We start from the raw sequence: 17997 nt of genomic DNA, 5'->3' as shown, positions 1-17997 counted from the left end.
CTGCTCCCCCCCATCCTCAAGGGCCCTCTGGGTAGATTCAAACCACCAACCTGTTGGTTATTAGCCAAGCACTTAAATGTTTGAGCTGCCCAAGGACTATAAATTTCAATAGACCACCCTAACTCACTTACTGGAGCCCTGGTAGAGTAATGGTTAAGAGCTCGGCTGCTAACAAAAAGGTTGGCAGTTTAAATCCACTGGCTGTTCCTTGGAAAACCTATGTTGTTGAGGTTGTTGTTGCTGTTGTTAGGTGCTGTCAAGTTGTTTTCGACTCATAGAGACCCTATGCACAACAGAACAAAACACTGCCCCACTGCCCGGTCCTGTGCCATCCTCACAATTGTTGCTATGCTTGAACCCACTGTTACAGCCACTGTGTCGATCCACCTTGTTGAGGGTCTTTCGCTGACCCTCTACTTTATCAAGCATGATGTCCTTCTCCAGGGACTGATCCCTCCTGATAACATGGGGTAGTTCTCCTCTGTCCTACAGAGTTGCTATGAGTTGGAACTGACTCAATGGCAACTAACAACAGCAACAACTCACTAGCTTTTCTGAGCTTTGCCTAAGAATAAGGCCTCATGTCGTAATGTACACTGCACTGTTTACCACCAAGAAATCAATGAGTCAGGCTGATAAGTTCTGATTATGACCTATAGTATATACAATATAGACCCAGAAGGCAAATTCTTTCTAGACACAGAGAAATCTTTGAGCTATTCATACCTCTTCCGCTTAGAAAGAGCAGTTTCATTCTTAGATTCAACTGCTTATAGGACAAAATTCATGCTGATCATCTTAGCAATTCACCCAATCTTTCGTCGAACATTGACTTTTAACATTATTTAGAGTAACCAGCATCTAAGGGCAGCACTGGACATGATGTCAAGTCACTTCAAATCATGAAATCACCGAAAAACAGAATCTTAGGACATGAGGACCCTCTGAATTGATCTGACTGATCCTCCCACCCAGCTGTAGGACTCCGATCCCCAGAACTCAGAAGATGGTTCACTTGGCCTCTACTGATCACATCCACTTACAAGGAGCTCCTTTGCTCACAGGGCAAAGCCATTTCTTTGGGGACTGATTCTAACGTTTAGAAACTTTTCCTTCTGTCTGCTCACTTAAAGGCCTTAGTCTCCCGTCCACCTTGTAAGCAGTCTCTTCTTACCCTACCAATGACAACCTGTGAGACTCTTAAAGACAACATCATGTTCCACTTAGCCACCAAGCTCTTTCTTCTGTTTATCATTTGGCATAGTTTCTTGCCTTTCACTATCCTGATTACCCTCTTTCAAATGCTCTCTATCTCCCTTAAATCATCTCACCTAGAACTGAAATCAGTAAACTAGATGTATTCAGACTATGCAGATTTGTATGGGATACTTATACTTTTGCAAAATAGTATTTATACAACCCACAATTGAGTTAACTTTTGGGAGCAAATTCTTGGCTCAAATTAAGCTCATAGTCAATTAAATTTAAAACCAGAACATTCTTTAAACCAGATTCTTAAAGAAGAGAATATTACGTAGCATCTGGTCCATCTTCCTGTCTCCAGAAGTAGTTAAATCATCTTATAAAGATCCAACACGTGTTTAAAGGATGAAATATCATAATTCCACCATTTACCTGTTGCAAAGTTTATCAACCTAAAGTTAACAACCACATCTTCAAATTCTGCCTAATATGTACATGTTACCATGTTATATGTGGAAATCCTGGTGGTGTAGAGGTTAAGTGCTACAGCTGTTAACCAAAAGGTTAGCAGTTTGAATCCACCAGGTGCTCCTTGGAAACTCTATGGGGCAGTTCTACTCTGTCCTGTAGGGTTGCTATGAGTCAGAATCGATTCGAAGGAAATGAGAATGGGTTACCACGTTATACATAAAAGTCCTCCTGCAATATAAGACTATGGGTCCTCAGTGACCATCAGCCCACAACAATGACATCATACCTGCCCCAGCTTAAGTAAATGTTTTATAAATTTCTCTTGTATTTTTATTATTTTCTCTACAACGTTAGGATAGTGCCAAGACCCTTAACAGTGATGAAACCAAAGGATAAATGAATGATTGGTTCCCACACGCCCACTCTCCTTTAAAAATCTTTTCATTGATACATTTCCTTCCCCAAATCACTCTTGAGCACTATCGTTCTCCCGCAGGGCTCTGAGCAGAGGTGATATTCTTATCTCTGCCATTAACTGCTACTTTGGAAAATGACTAAGCTTTCAAGATCCCAGTTATTCCACTTGATCAACATCCTAATATTTCACATATTATTTAACAAAGACACATGGTACTTGTTATGGGCTGACACAGTTCTAAGCACTTTACAAATACGAATTTACTTAATCCTTAGGAAAGCCAGACTGAGCACAGAAAGGTTAATTAAGTTACCAGGATCATACAGCTAGCAAATGGTAGAGCTGGAATTCAAACCCAGGCAGCCTGGCTTGTGCACCTTTGCCACACTATGCCACGCCACATGTCACATGCACTAACAGCATAACGTTTGATAGTAAACAAGATCTTTATCTTCCTTGGGCGAGGAAGATCATCAATCACAGTCCTTACAACATAAGTGAATCTGTTAGTATATTAAAGCTGCTGGATTTTTCATTAGTTCCTCAGACAGTAGCTTGTACTCCTGAATTTTATTATTTTTAAATTACCAACCAATGAAAATCACTCAGAGTACAATACAGTGCCTTAAACATAGCATGGGTGCAAATGCCTTGAATGGATCTGGATTCCTTCCAGTCCCAACTGTTGGAAGTATTTACCCAAAATGTTAAGGACCATGAGAGCCAGTTGACCTATTGCCAGAACAACAGCAAATCAAAAAAAAAAAAAGCGAAACCAGGCACCAGAAATCTAAGTGGAAAGGAAAAACGCATTTCCTCAGAAAAACATTGAAGTTCAAGCTCTTCCAGTACTAGAGGCTGGCCCAGATGAAGGTAGAACATAAAAGTACTCAGATATTTGCAGGCAGTTCACAATTGTGTAAAGAGTGGCTTGTACCCTCACCAATAAGAAAGTTCTCAGGACTTACTGCCTTGCTCCAGACTCCATACACACAGTCCCAGTCTGTGGTTACTCTGGAGTTCAGTATTTCTTTCATGCTCAATACTCTCAATGCACTTATCTCAACAGATTCAGTGCAACAAATTTTTAGTAACTAAAGCCAGCCCACAAAAGCTATAAACAAACTGAAGAATGTGAGTTGATAGAGAAAGAAGTAAAAGCAAGTTGCAAGGCAAAGCAATCACAGACCAGCTATACTGGGTGGTATATTTTATTCCAAATTTAGAGTCAGACTGAATTCAATACTCCTTTAGCTGAATAAGAAGTACAGCAACACTGGATAGAACTAGAGCCCTACGGGGAATGCTTCTGTTTCACAACAGACCTCATAGAAGGCAAGATCTTTCAGCCTAGGGCTAGGTTTTGTGGCAAACTAGTCCTGCTGGCTCAGGGTTTCTCTCTGGGAAGTTTATTTCTGAAAGGAATTCATGTTGATTAGCTTTAATCATTAGAAAGGCAAGGATGGGCTTTTGACCAAAAGTCAACAAGGCTTAAAGCTTTCATTTGAATGAAGCAACCCTGGACATAGCCATAGAGTAATGGAGCATTCGACGATGTTGTAGATAGAATGATCTCCTCAGATTCTGGAAGACATCTATTATGAACACAAATATGAATTTGGATTCTCACCTTTGGCTAAATGAAACGTTCTTCTGGAATATTAGATGAAGGGAAGACAAAAGATCAGTTAATAACTGCAAGATATACTAAGCACATACTGCTAAATCTAAGCACGCTGTTCTGAGGTGTTATAAATATTTTATAGTATTCCATATCGTTGCTTTCTTCCCAGAAGTCCAATACTGAGTATTAACTTAATCACTTATGGAAGAGGAATATGGAGTCAACAGAGGCCCTGCCACCCTTGGAGAGAGTGTTCTATTTGCAATAAACATACATATGTATGTGTGTATGTGCTAGAAACCATGGTGGTGTAGTGGTTAAGCGCTACAGCTGCTAACTAAAAGGTCGGCAGTTTGAATTCACCAGGTACTCCTTGGCAACTCTATGGGGTAGTTCTACTCTGCCCTATAGGGTCGCTACGGGTCGGAATTGATTTGGCGGCAATGGTTTTTTATTTTTTTTTTTGGTGTATGGGCCTGTGTACTCCTTCAGTCCCTCCACCATCACAATTTAGGAGGTGAGACTGTTAGGTTGTTGAGACAGGCCAACACTTGTCTGAATGCCAAACTGAGTTCCTGTCCCCATCGAGTAAGTCTCCCTGGGAACTCTCCAGAAAAAAAATCTTACAGTGGAGAATTCAGTAAACAGCTAAGAAATGAAGCAACAGCCCAGGTGAAAGTCCAAACTTGAGAACTCAAACCTAACTTATGCTAATGTCCTGACACCAACAGCTCTATTTTCTAGTCATGATGAGGATATTATGGGAATTAAGTCCAAGGAATGCCCTGCGTCTGTGGGTTTGAGGAGTCTGGTCTCTCCATGTGTTTGTTAATTTGTTTGTACTGTGGTGGTTTGCGTATTGCTGTGATGCTGGAAGCTACGCCACTGGTATTTAAAATACCAGCAGGATCAACCTTGGTTGACGGGTTTCAGTGAAGCTTCCAGACTAAGACAAGACTAGGAAGAAAGACCTGGAGGTCTACTTCTGAAAAGCTGGCCAGCGAAAACCTTATGAATAGCAGCAGAACATTGTCTGGTATAGTGCTGGAAGATGAGTCCCTCAGGTTGGGAAGCAGTCAAAATACAACTGGGGAAGAGCTGCCTCCTCAAAGCAGAGTCGACCTTAATGACGTAGTACAGCATTCGGGACCTTCATTTGCTGATATGACATCACTGAAAATGAGAAGAAATAGTTGCAAACAGCCATTAATAATTGGAATATGGAATGTAAGAAGTATGAATCTAGGAAAATTAGAAGTTGTCAACAATGAAATGGACCACATAAAGATTGATATCCAAGGCATTAATGAGTTTAAATGGGCTATTATCAGCCTTTCTGAATCAGACAATCATATGGTCTACTTTGCTGGGAATGACAAATTAATGAGGAAGGGTGTCAGATATCAAATGGTCAAAAAGAACATTTCAAGATCTATCCTGAAGAACAATGCTGTCAGTGATAGGATAAAATCCATACACCTACAAGGAAGACCAGGTAATACGACTATCACTCAAATTTACGTACCAACCGCTAATGCCAAAATGGTTTCATGCAAGTAAATTTTGCTGAAGACAATTCAAAAGCTGTTGCCAACAGCACATCAACGTAAACTGTCAGAAATTCAAGCTGGATTCAGAAGAGGACCCGGAACCAGGGATATCATTGCTGATGTCGGATCAATCTTGGCTGAAAGCAGAGAATATCAAAGAGATGTTTGCCTGTGTTTTATTGGCTATGCAAAGGCATTTGACTCTGTGGATCATAACAAATTATGGTTAACATTTTGAAAAATGGGAATTCCAGAACACTTAATTGTGCTCATGAGGAGCCTGGACATAGATCAAGAGGCACTTGTTTGAACAGAACAAGGAGATAGTGTGGGTTTAAAATCAGGAAAGGTATACGTCAGAGTTGTATCCTTTCACCATACTTATTCAATCTGTATGCTGAGCAAATAATTCAAGAAGGTGGACTATAAGAAGAACTCAGCATCAGGATTGGACGAAGACTCATTAACAACCTGTGCTATGCAGATGACACAACCTTGCTTGCTGAAAGCAAAGAGCACTTGAAGCACTTACTGATGAGGATCAAAGATCACAGCCTTCAGTGTGGATTGCACCTCAACATAAAGAAAACAAAAATCCTCACAACTGGACCGATAAGCAATATCATGATAAACGGAGAAGAGACTGAAGTTATCAAGGATTTAATTTTACTTGGATTCAAAATCAACGCTCATGGAAGCAGCAGTCAAGAAATCAAATGACATATTGCACTGAGCAAATCTGCTGCAAAAGAACTCTTCAAAGTATTGAAAAGCAAAGATGTCACTTTGAGGACTAAGGTGAACCTGACCCAAGTCATGGTGTTTTCAACCACCTCATATGCACGTGAAAGCTGGACTATGAATAAGGAAGGACAAAGAATTGATGCCTCTGAATTACGGTGTTGGTGAAGAAAACTGAATATATCATGTATTACCAGAGGAATGAATAAGTCTGTCTTGGAAGAAGTGCATCCAGAATGCTCCTTGGAAGCAAGTATGGTGAAACTTCATCTCACATACTTGGGACATGTTATCAGGAGGGACCAGTCCCTGGAGAAGGACATTATGCTTGGTAAAGTAGAGGGTCAGTAAAAAAGAGGAAGACTCAATGAGATAGATTGACACAGTGACTGTAACAATGGGCCTCACACATAACAAAGATTGTGAGGATGGAGAATGACCACGCAGTGTTTGGTTCTGTTGTATAGAGTTGCTCTGAGTCCGAACTGACCTGACAGCACCAAACAACAACAACTAGATGATTAGGATATCATGAGCATTGAGTCCAAGGAATGTCCTGGGTCTGCGGGTTTGAAGAGTCTGGTCTCCTTTCAGCACGACGCTGGGTCTGAGAGTGTAGCTGATTCTGTGGTCAGGGGAGTTAGGGTTCTGGGAAGATACCTGGATACTGGCCAGAGGGGAAAGTCACATGAGGCTCTGTGGCAAGGCTCTTGGACATTCCTGGAAGAAGTAGAGAGCAACAGCAAGGAGAAAACCAACCCTGTATCCACCAGCTGACCATGAGGCCTTCTTTTTACTGTTATCTGGCTACTTCTCCAGTACAGGCTGAGGTGGCTGATGAATTGGTCTGTTAAAGTGGAATATTCTAAGTAGTAAAACAATCTAAGCCTCAATCTCCTTCACGTGTAATGTGTGTAGATAATTATACCGCCTTACCTATCTCAAAAGGTTGCCATGAAAATCGTAATGTGTGTGATCCATCCACCATTATACTTCCTCTGTCATCAACTGTTACAGTTCATATAAATATAAGGAATATCCTTCCTTCTTTTCTCACGTCCCATTGGGTTATAAGTCATTCCTCAAACCCATTTTTCCTCACGAGGAATGAGAGAATGCGCCTTGTTAGCAATAAGTAATAAAACATACAATACCTGTCTTATCTCAAGTTCCCAAATTGCCTTTCTTTCCCAGCACAAGAGAAGGTTCTTGCTACAGTAAAGCACTTTGTAACTACCCTTTAATTTGTCATAAAGTCATAAATTAAATATGATGACTTCATTTTATGCAATTTTAAAATTCATACTGAAACTTACCTTGCTTGGCATTTAAAACCCGTTGCCATCAAGTCAATTCTGACTTCATAGCAACCTTATACGACAGAGTAGAACTGTCCCATTGGATTTCCAAGGAGTGGCTGGTGGATTTGAAATGCTGACCTTTTGGTTAGCAGCCTAGCTCTTAACCACTGCACCACCAGGGCTCCTGTTTGACATTTACAGACATATTAAAAAAAAAAAAAATCTGTTCTTCAAAATCATCACATTCAGTATACCTAAAAAAACCCCAACCAAACCCATTGCCTTTGAGTTGATTCCTACTCATAGCAACCCTATAGGACAGAGTAGAACTGCCCCATATGGTTTCCAACACTGTAATCTTTATGGAAGCAGACTGGCCCATCTTTCTCCCATGGAGCAGCTGGTGGGTTCAAACTGTTAATCTTTTAGTTAGCAGCCAAATGTTTAAATGCTGCGCCACCAGGACTCTTCTTAGTATATCTATTCCTCACTTAATGACTATCTCATTATCTGATATTTTGCATTTATGACAATAATAAAAAAAAAAATCTACTACCCGACTATTACACACATAAATGACGTATGTCTGGCAGTATGGAATGCTGAAATGTGAGGTAAGAATAATGCTGGCTGTGATGGTTGTTATGTGTCAGCTTTGCTAGGCCATGATTCTCAGTGGTTTGGCAGTTATGTAATGATGCAGTCATCCTCCACTTTGTGATCTGATGTGGTCATCCTCCATTTTTGAATAATGCCAATTTTCACATAATGACCTGGTCTTTAGAGCCTAACTGTGTTGATAAGGGAGGAGTGGATGTGTAAGAAAAAGGAGCCCTGGTGGCACTGTGGCTAATGCACCCAGCTGCTAATTGAAAAGTTTGTAGTTTGAACCCACCAGCTGCCCTGTGAGAAAAAGATGTGGCAGTCTGCTCCCATAAAGATTTACAGCCTTGAAAACCCTATGGGGCAGTTCTACTCTGTCCTACAGGGTCACTATGAATCAGAATCAACCTGACAGCAGTGGGATATGGGTGGCAGTATAAGGGAAAAAAAACCCCAAAAAACCTCAAAGTTAAAAGTTACTATTCTGCTTTGTTGGTCTCTGGGTCCAGCTGTTCTGCTTTTCTTCTTGGATGCTCATTATTAACCAGCAAATTCCATTGCATTTCATTATATCTAACAGACTACAAGGGGCCAGATGCTATCTCACAGTATCAGCAATTCCAGCACTTTTTAAAAAATGATGCTTTTCTATTTTCAAGAAGTTCAGAGTCCCATCTGCTATAGAATAACACAACAGGAAACAAATTAGTCCTTCAAAAATTCACTCATTTGGGTCACTACTTTGGGCTTGAAAAAACAAAACCAAACTCGCTGCCATTGAGTTGATTCTGACTCACAGTGACCCTATAGGACAGAGTAGAACTGACCCATACGGTTTCCAAGGCTGTAATCTTTACAGAAGCAGACTGCCACATCTTTCTCCCACGGAGTGGCTGGTGGGTTTGAATTGCCTACCTTTTGATTAGCAGTGGAGTGCTTAACCACTGTAAGACCAGGGCTCCTTATTTTGGGTCTAGTTACTTCTAAAATGTGTAATACAGAAAGAGAGTCAGGTTCTTTTTTTTTTATTTGTAGCAGCAAACACAGAAGACACTGATAATGAAAAACTTTGGTGAGTGCATTTGGCAGTGTGTAGGTGTGTATATGTTTTTTTTTTTTAGGTGCGTATATGTGTGTGTAAGTACACAGTCATTCATCATTCAGAATAACAGATCTGCAAAGGACTCTTGGTATCATCTAGTTCAACCCCCTTCAGTCCCTCTTACACAGTTAGCAAAACTGAGGTAACATGGTTGAGACTTCATGGTTCTTTCCCTTCCTCCAGCCCATCAGCTCACATCTGCAGAACCGATTCCTGATCCTCCTACTTTTCTTCTGCTTCACTCTTGTCTCTTTCTTTTCTCTTGACTAAGTCCATTCTCTTTACAGGCTGTATTCTTTCCCAGCATCTAACATCGTCCAGAGATCTCATTCACACAGTGCACCTGAGCTTGTTCTTATAGCTTTTCCTGATAACATGGCCCCAGTGCCAATTCTCTAAAAATTCAAAAGCAAAAATAAACAAACTGACAACTCTATACAAAAGGATAGTTTCAAATACAGTTTCAATCGGAACAAGAAAGAAAACTATTTTAGAGTCAGAATTTAAGCTCCCCATTCACAGTTACATCGTCAGCATTCACAACCATGCTAATATACCATGGATGCTCAATAAATACAAACACATGCAGACTACTGAGGGCCTCTAGAGCCAGTCATCAGCAGGTGGTAGATAGTAAAGGCAAACTGAATTAGAAGTCAGACGAACCAGCTCTCACTCAATAAGTGGTGTGACCAGGAGCAAATTTTTCCTTTGGTAAAATCAATGGGACGGCACTAAATTATTTCTAAGGTACTGTCTGTCTCAAACATTCTATGATGGGCCTTCCGGGTTGGTGACAGACATCGATGCATGTAGGAGGGTAGTGTGTCCTCTTTGGGATGTGAAAATTCCACCCTGGGAATCTTCCCAACATCGCCCTATGCATCTCTTCATTTAAGGAAAACCAGTGAAGTTTCAAAAGAAAACCTAGTTTACCAATTGCAGTGAAAGATTCAAAAATAAACATTTCTATACATTAAAAACAAGCTACAGAATAACACAATTTTCATTCTTTAAAATGAAAAAGAAGTCTATGATGATAAAAGATACGAATTACAGCTAAAGACTGAAAGATCTCTAAAGAAGTTTGTGGTCCAGCCACCCGCCTATCCTCTTTATTTTGTATTTCCAGAAAGAGGAGTACCTATCTCATTTGAAAAATTTCTGAATATTGTCGTCTACTCTAAAAATTTCGTAAAAAAAAAAAAAATCATTCTCAGGTTTAACTTAAAATGTATTTGTATATTTAGATTGCTGTTACTCAATTTAGAAATTAAATATCCAATCACAAAATTCCACAACCCTCATAATCTTGGAATGTAATCTTATTTCCAATGCAAGTATTAAAAGATATGGACAATAAGGCAGAAGAACATTTTCCCTGAAGTAATATTGTTAAGCTTGTCTACTCTGCTTCTCTCTAAAGACATATTTGTTGGATGACTTGATTACTTTTCTACTAAGAAATACCTGCTTATTAAATTATATCTCATTCACCAGGACTCCTTATTTATCTTAGTAATTTTTAATGGGAAAGTAAATGAAACATTATTCCATAAATGCTTAGAGAGATGACAGTAATTGTATTCTAAATTAAATAAGGAAAAGGTTAAATAAATATTACAACCTTTCAGGAATTGCAGTGCAAGCCTTAAAATCATAAATCTCCCGTCCTCCCTTGCTTTGTTATAACTTATTCTTGAAATGTTTATCAGCATAGTATGGAAGCTAAGTTATCATTATTTATGTTCTGGGAATTTCTTTGTTTAAGTTAAAATCCATTTAGATTTTAATTTAAATATTACATTCATTTTTAAAATATCTTAGTTTTCCACTGCAGTAATGCATTTCAATGTACAGCTATACCTCTCCACTACAGACTTATTCAATATAAAGTGCTGACATTTCAGCTTTCTGTTATAATTTCTAGATTTGATGGCCTCCCTATATATTCATATTCTCAAAACAAACAAAACCTTCACATTTTGTTGTCAAGTACTAAAGTGTTCAGTCTTATAACCATAATGAGCTAGAAGCAAAGAAAGAACTTGTCTTTAGTAAGGAGTGACAGTAACCTTATGTTTGTATATGGCAAATATTTGGGTAATCTCAGTATCTATTTGAAAACAGACCTTCTGTGAAGAAAAAATTCATTTACATGTTATGGCAAAGTAGTTTAAATCTATGTCTGAATTAAGGAAGTTATTAAAACCTAAAAGATTTCCCCCCTTGCATTTTTTTTTTTTGGTAAAAAAGTAAAAATCCCAAACAAGTATTATTAAACTTAACTTAGCTTCATTTCAATAAAGGAACAACTTTATAATTCCCACAAGCATGCTGAAAAATCATAGAGTCTGCATTGAGAAGCATATTAAAATCACTCATGACAGAAACAGACTTGTGACCTGCAACAGATTGACAACGAAAATCAACAATTTAAATAAGTCCTAACCAGAATAATTCCCAGTTTTCACCATTAAACTCAGTGTCTGCATGTGGGTTGGAAAAGCAAACATTAGATGTGACGCTCATTTTCAAGACCTTACTTCCAAAATCTGGCCCTGAAGAATTTCATCAGAATTTGCTTCTCATGAGGTATCTTTGGATCCTTGCTTACGGGTTCTCTGACAGAAGAGGAGACTCCCATACTCAGGGAACAATTCTATGATCCCTTAAGAATCTGTGACTTAGAGGGGGTCTACCTGAGGCAAAATCTTGAAGTAGGCAACAATCATTCCCTGTGCTTTTCCACTCTTTTCAAGCAATTTCCAATAGTCTCTCCCACTAGCACCCCATTTTCTCAAGCTTAGATGTTCAAGTCTTAGTCTACCTGATACATATTCAAGCATTTCTCTCCCTCTTTTCAGGCTCCCAGCAGCCAATACTAGCAAGCTTTGGTGACAAGCCCAGCACTAGCTAGGTGCTGGAGGAGTCAGAAGTTAAAATACACATGGCCCCACCCTGCATGGTGCTGGCAAGATAAACATTAAACAAATAAACATACAGATAAACATAAACTATGACTCAGGAGGCAGTTATTCGGACAGAACAAGGGGATACTGATTGGTTTAAAGTCAAGAAAGGTGTGCATCAGGGTTGTATTCTCTCACCATACCTACTCCATCTGTATGCTCAGCAAATAATACAAGAAGCTGGACTATATGAAGAAGAATGGGGCATCAGGATTGGAGGAAGACTCATTAACAACCTGTGTTATGCAGATGACACAACCTTGCTTGCTGAAAGTGAAGAGGACTTGAAGCACTTACTAATGAAGATCAAAGATCAGAGCCTTCAGTATGGATTGCACCTCAACATAAAGAAAACAAAAATTCTCACAACTGGACCAATGAGGAACATCCTGATAAATGGAGAAAAAAGACTGAAGTTGTCAAGGATTTCATTTTCCTTGGATCCACAATCAACAGCCATGGAAGCAGCAGTCAAGAAATCAAAAGACGCATTGCATTGGGTAAATCTGCTGCAAAGGACCTCTTTAAAGTGTTGAAGAACAAAGATGTCACCTTGAAGACTAAGGTGCACCTGACCCAAGCCATGGTATTTTCAATTGCATCGTATGCCATGTGAAAGCTGGACAATGAACAAGGAAGCCTGAAGAATTGACGTCTTTGAATTGCGGTGCTGGCAAAGAATATTGACTATACCATGGACTGCCAAAAGAACGAACAAATCTGTCTTGGAAGAAGTACAACTAGAATGTTCCTTAGAAGCAAGGATGGCGAGATTGTGTCTTACATACTTTGGACATGTTGTCAGGAGGGATCAGTCCCTGGAGAAGGACATCATGCTTGGCAGAGTACAGGGTCAGCGGAAAAGAGGAAGACCCTCAACGAGATGGATTGACACAGTGGCTGCAACAATAAGCTCAAGCATAACAACAATTGTAAGGATGGCTTAGGACTGGGCAGTGTTTCATTTTGTTGTGCATAGGGTCGCTATGAGTTGGAACCGACTTGACGGCACCTAACAACAACAACATGAAAACACATGATAAAAAGGAGTCTCACCCGTCAAGGGTTGTCAGGGAGGGTCTGTCTAAGGGAATGGCAATTGAACTGATAGTTTATTATGTAAGGGGTGGAGGTGGTGGGGAGAAAACGGTGAGTTTCAAGACCTGAAAGATGATAAATGAGGCCATCGTCAAATAGGAAGGCCATGATACAAAGCTGGAGAGGCAGAGGTAGTCAAAGGCCAGGCCGTGCAGCTTTTTGAATAAAATGGTAAAGCATTATACTAAGAGAACTGGGGAACAATAGAAAAAGTTTATAAGAATAATAACATGAAGAAATACAGCCAGAATGTTCCTTACAAGAGAAGATGGCGAGACTTCAACACCTTTACTTTAGACATGTCATCAGGAAAGACCAATCCCTAGAAAAGGGCATTATGTTTGGTGAAGTAGAGAGTCAGTGAAAACAAGGGAAACCCTCAATGAGATAGATCAACACAATAGCCTCAACAACGGACTCAAACATACCAACAATTATGAAGATGGTAGAAGACTGAGCATTGTTTCATTCTGTTATATATAATAAGGTCGCCATGAGTCAAGAGCTGACCTGACAGCAACTAAAAACAACAACAATAACATGAGGTCTGAGTTTAGAAAAATGTCACTTTGGCTAAATGTGATAAATGGAGTAGGTGGGGAGGTGGCAAAACCTGGCCCACCTGCCAGGCAAGTTTTGCTTGCCTCCTTCTCTTCCTCCCCCGCTTACCCCAAACAAATGCCTTCTCCTAGGTCAGGAGCCTTCCCTTCACTAAATACTGTCGCTCTTATAAAACATTTCTGTTCACCTTCTTTTTTTTTTTATTTGAAAAGAGGGGAAAAGTTTATCCTAGGAATGAAAGCACATCCCAGCACCAAAGCATGATCAATGGTGGGACAATGGGCTGCTGCAGACCTCAGAATACATTTGGGAGGGTGGGAGCCTTTTTGTGCCTCTCAAACGATTCCAGATAAACCCCCAGAAAGCCAGTTGTAACTCCAACTGACGAAAACACACCAGAGCACTTACTCTACAAGTTGGTGTGTCTTGAAAGATAACTATTTCCTTTCTGACAGGCACTCAAATGAGAATCATTAACATAGCCTTCCTTATGAAACATTTGGTTTCCTTCAGATGACCTATTAATCTATCAGTTAGTAACTTTTAGGAAATACTATTGCTTTTGAGTTGATCAATAGTGTTTGCAGATTTAAGACCACGCTGATAAAAACACGTAAATTTAACATGTCTAGTCATTGGAACCAGTCACAGGACTATTCCAGTGGGAGGTAAACCCTTTGCAGAGAGGAATAAGCATTCCCAAAGGCAACATTTGTATAATTAAGGTTCTTTCCAAACTTTCTGGAAACAAACTAACTCTCAGTAGCTAGGACAGGTCAGTACTATAATAAACAAGACACATATACAATTTCATTTAAAACACACCAGAAAACGATTTTACAGATTGAAGAAACAGTAATGTGCTTCTATGCCTAAAAGTGGTACAGCCAGTAAGTACATGGCTAGTAAATTTAAGTAACCTGCTTATGTGGCTAGAAAATGGTAGCAGCAGAATTTGAACCCAGGTCTCCAAATCCCACGTGCTCTCCATTTCTCATGCTGCTGCCTCCAAGTAGGAGATGTAGTATTTGAACTTCAACAAGCTGGAAGAGCATCATCAATAGATTACGAAAATGGGACTTATTTATATCAAAGCTCTACCTTAGCTCCCCCATGCATCCGTCAGTTTGTCTTACTGTGGGGACTTGCATATTGCTGTGATGCTGAAAGCTATGCCACAGGTATCCAAATACCAGAAGTTCAAGCTGGATTCAGAAGAGCACATGGAACTAGGGATATCATTGCTGATGTCAGATGGATCCTGGCTGAAAGCAGAGAACACCAGAAAGATGTTTACCTGTGTTTTATTGACTAATCAAAGGCATTCGATTATGTGGATCGTAACAGATTATAGATAACACTGCGAAGAATGGGAATTCCAGAACACTTAATTGTGCTCATGAAAAACCTGTACATAGATCAAGAGGCAGTCATCCAAACAGAACGGATACTGTGTGGTTTAAAATCAGGAAAGGTGTGTGTCAGGTTGTATCCTTTCACTATACTTATTCGATCTGTATGCTGAGCAAATAATCCAAGGAACTAGACTTTATGATGAAGAATGGAGCATCAGGACTGGAGGGTGACTCATTAACAACCTGCAATATGCAGATGATACAACCTTGCTTGTTGAAGTGAAAAGGACTTGAAGCACTTATTTACGAAGATCAAAGACTACAGCCTTCAGTATGGATTACATCTCAACATGAAGAAAACAAAAATCCTCACAACTGGACCAAAAAGCAACATCATGATAAATGGAGAAAAGACTGAAGTTGTCAAGGATTTCATTTTATTTGGATCCACAATCAACACCCATGGAAGCAGCAGTCAAGAAATCAAATGACGCATTGCATTGGGCAAATGTGCTACAAAAGGCCTCTTTAAAGTGCTGAAAAGCAAAGTGCACCTGGACCCAAGCCATGGTATTTTCAATCACCTCATATGCATGTGAAAGCTGGACCATGAATAAGGAAGACTGAAGAAGAAGTGATGCCTTTGAATTATGGTGTTGGTGAAGAATATTGAATATACTTTGGACTGCCAAAAGAAAAAACAAATCTGTCATGGAAGAAGTACAGCCAGAATGCTCCTTAGAAGCAAGGATGGCGAGACTATGTCTCATATACTTTGGACATGCTATCAGGAGGGATCAGTCCCTGGAGAAGGACTTCATGCTTGGCAAAGTAGAGGGTCAGCAAAAAAGAGGAAGATTGTCAAGGAGATGGACTGACAGTGGCTGCAACAATGTGCTCAAGCATAACGATTGCGAGGATGGCGCAGGACCGGGCAGTGTTTTGTTCTGTTGTACATAGGGTCGCTATGAGTCTGAATCGACTTGATGGAACCTAACAACAACAACCTTAGCTAACAAACACAAAGACATAGCACATTCATGGCATTATGCTAGCGTCTCATTAATCTTCCAGTTTTTTGGTAAACCATCTAATACAACTGAGATTTTTCACATCTGCATTGCTAATCCCTGTCTTGCATTTCACAGTAGGAAGCAAAGTTTACTAAAAACCTGTAACTGAAACATAGGGTCACAACAACTGAGCCACAATGGCGCAGTGGTTAAGCACTCAGCTGCTAAATGAAAAGTGGCAGTTCCAACCCACCAGCCACTCCACAAGATGTGGCAATCTGCTTCCCTAAAGATTACAGCCTTGGAAGCCCTATGGGGCAGTTCTACTCTGCCCTACAGTGTCAGTATGAGTCAGAATCAACTTGATGGCAATGGGTATAAATATTTTGGATACAGTCAAAATAATAATTTATTAGTGCCAGAAAACAGCTATTTGGGAGTGTGATTTGGCATCATTTTCTGTAGTTTGGCATCATTTTCTTTCAATTAGACATTCCTGACAAGGTTAGAAGTAAAACCCGCTCCTTTAAGTAGAAATTTTTGAAAGACTGAGTCTGAACAAATAAAGAGTTAAAACTTGCATTAGTAAGTAACCCTTAAAAGATTTAAATTGTCCTGAAGTCTACATAAAATCACAAAATGTATACTAATTTTAAAAATACAAACTTCCAACTTTGTTAAAATCTTTAAGTAGAGTAAGAAATTCACTATCCTCACAAGATTACTCCAGGAATTAACAAATACACGTTTTGAATGCACCAAAGAACTCCTCGAGAAAGCAGTATTAAATAAATGTTTCAAATGTTTCTTTTATTCTACTGTATGAAAAACGAATATGTTTCTTGGGCAGCTGAAGTATTAATTGGGGAAAGTAACATTCACTGGACTTTTTGTAACTGCTATAGTTGTTGAACTAGCCCATTAATTATAAATTATATAAAGCATTATAGTAAGTATGCACACAGCATATGTATATGTATATATAAATTGATGTGTGTGTGTGTATATGTCTCTATATACAGAGACATACACAGAAAGACATATGGAGAGTCATATATAGAGGCACATACATATAGAAACACATATATAGAGACATATACCATGTTTTTAGGCAAATAATACACACGTTATAAATTTTTTTGCCAACCATGCAGTTACCCTGTGCTATTTCTTAAACACATTATGATTTGTGTTATTTGTGTGGGTACGTTATGTGTGGAAAAAATATGGTATACAGAGACACATATGTTGTTGTTTTTGTTAGCTGTCGTCCAGTCAGTTCCGAACATAGTTGCCTCATACAACAGATTGAAAACTGCCCGGTCCTGTGCCACTTTCACAATCTTTGTTATGTCTGAGCCCATGAGGCAGCCACTTCGTCAATCTCTCTCATTGAAGGTCTACCTCTTTTTCACTGACTCTCTACCAAGCATGCTGTCCTTCTCCAGAGACTTGTCCCTCCTGATAACATGTCCAAAGTACATGAGACATAGTCTCACCATCCTTGCTTCTAAGAATCATTCTGGCTGTACTTCTTCAAAGGCAGATTTGTTTGTTCTTCTGGCAGTCCATGGTACATTCAATATTCTTCACCAATACCCTAATTCAAATGTATCAATTCTTCAGTCTTCTTTATTCACTGTCCAGCATTCACATGATTTTGAGGCGACTGAAAATACCATGGCTTGGGTCAAACACACCTAGTCCTCAAGGTGACATTTTTGTTTTTCAACACTTTAAAGAGGTCTTTTGCAGTACATTTGCCTAATGCAATGTGTCATTTGATTTCTTGACTGCTGCTTCCATGGAGTTTTATTGTGGATCCAAGTAAAATGAAATCCTTGACAACTTCAGTCTTTGCTCTGTTTTTCATGATGCTGCCTATTGGTCCAGTTGTGAGGATTTTTGTTTCTTTATGTTGAGAGGTAATGCATACTGAAGGCTGTTGTCTTTGATTTTCATCAGTAAGTGCTTAAAGCCCTCTT

The 17997-nt window shown here is 39.4% G+C and overlaps 1 protein-coding gene across 1 annotated transcript in view; it reads right to left on the bottom strand.

Moving 5' to 3' along the window:
- GHR (growth hormone receptor) overlaps window positions 1–17997 on the bottom strand; it is a 346262-nt gene that overhangs the window by 294772 nt on the left and 33493 nt on the right. The gene's annotated exons all lie outside the window — the stretch shown is intronic.

Source organism: Elephas maximus, chromosome 2, assembly GCF_024166365.1.
Source record: "Elephas maximus indicus isolate mEleMax1 chromosome 2, mEleMax1 primary haplotype, whole genome shotgun sequence".
In the NCBI taxonomy this organism is placed as follows: Eukaryota; Metazoa; Chordata; class Mammalia; order Proboscidea; family Elephantidae; genus Elephas; species Elephas maximus.
This window is presented reverse-complemented; position numbering and strand designations above follow the sequence as displayed.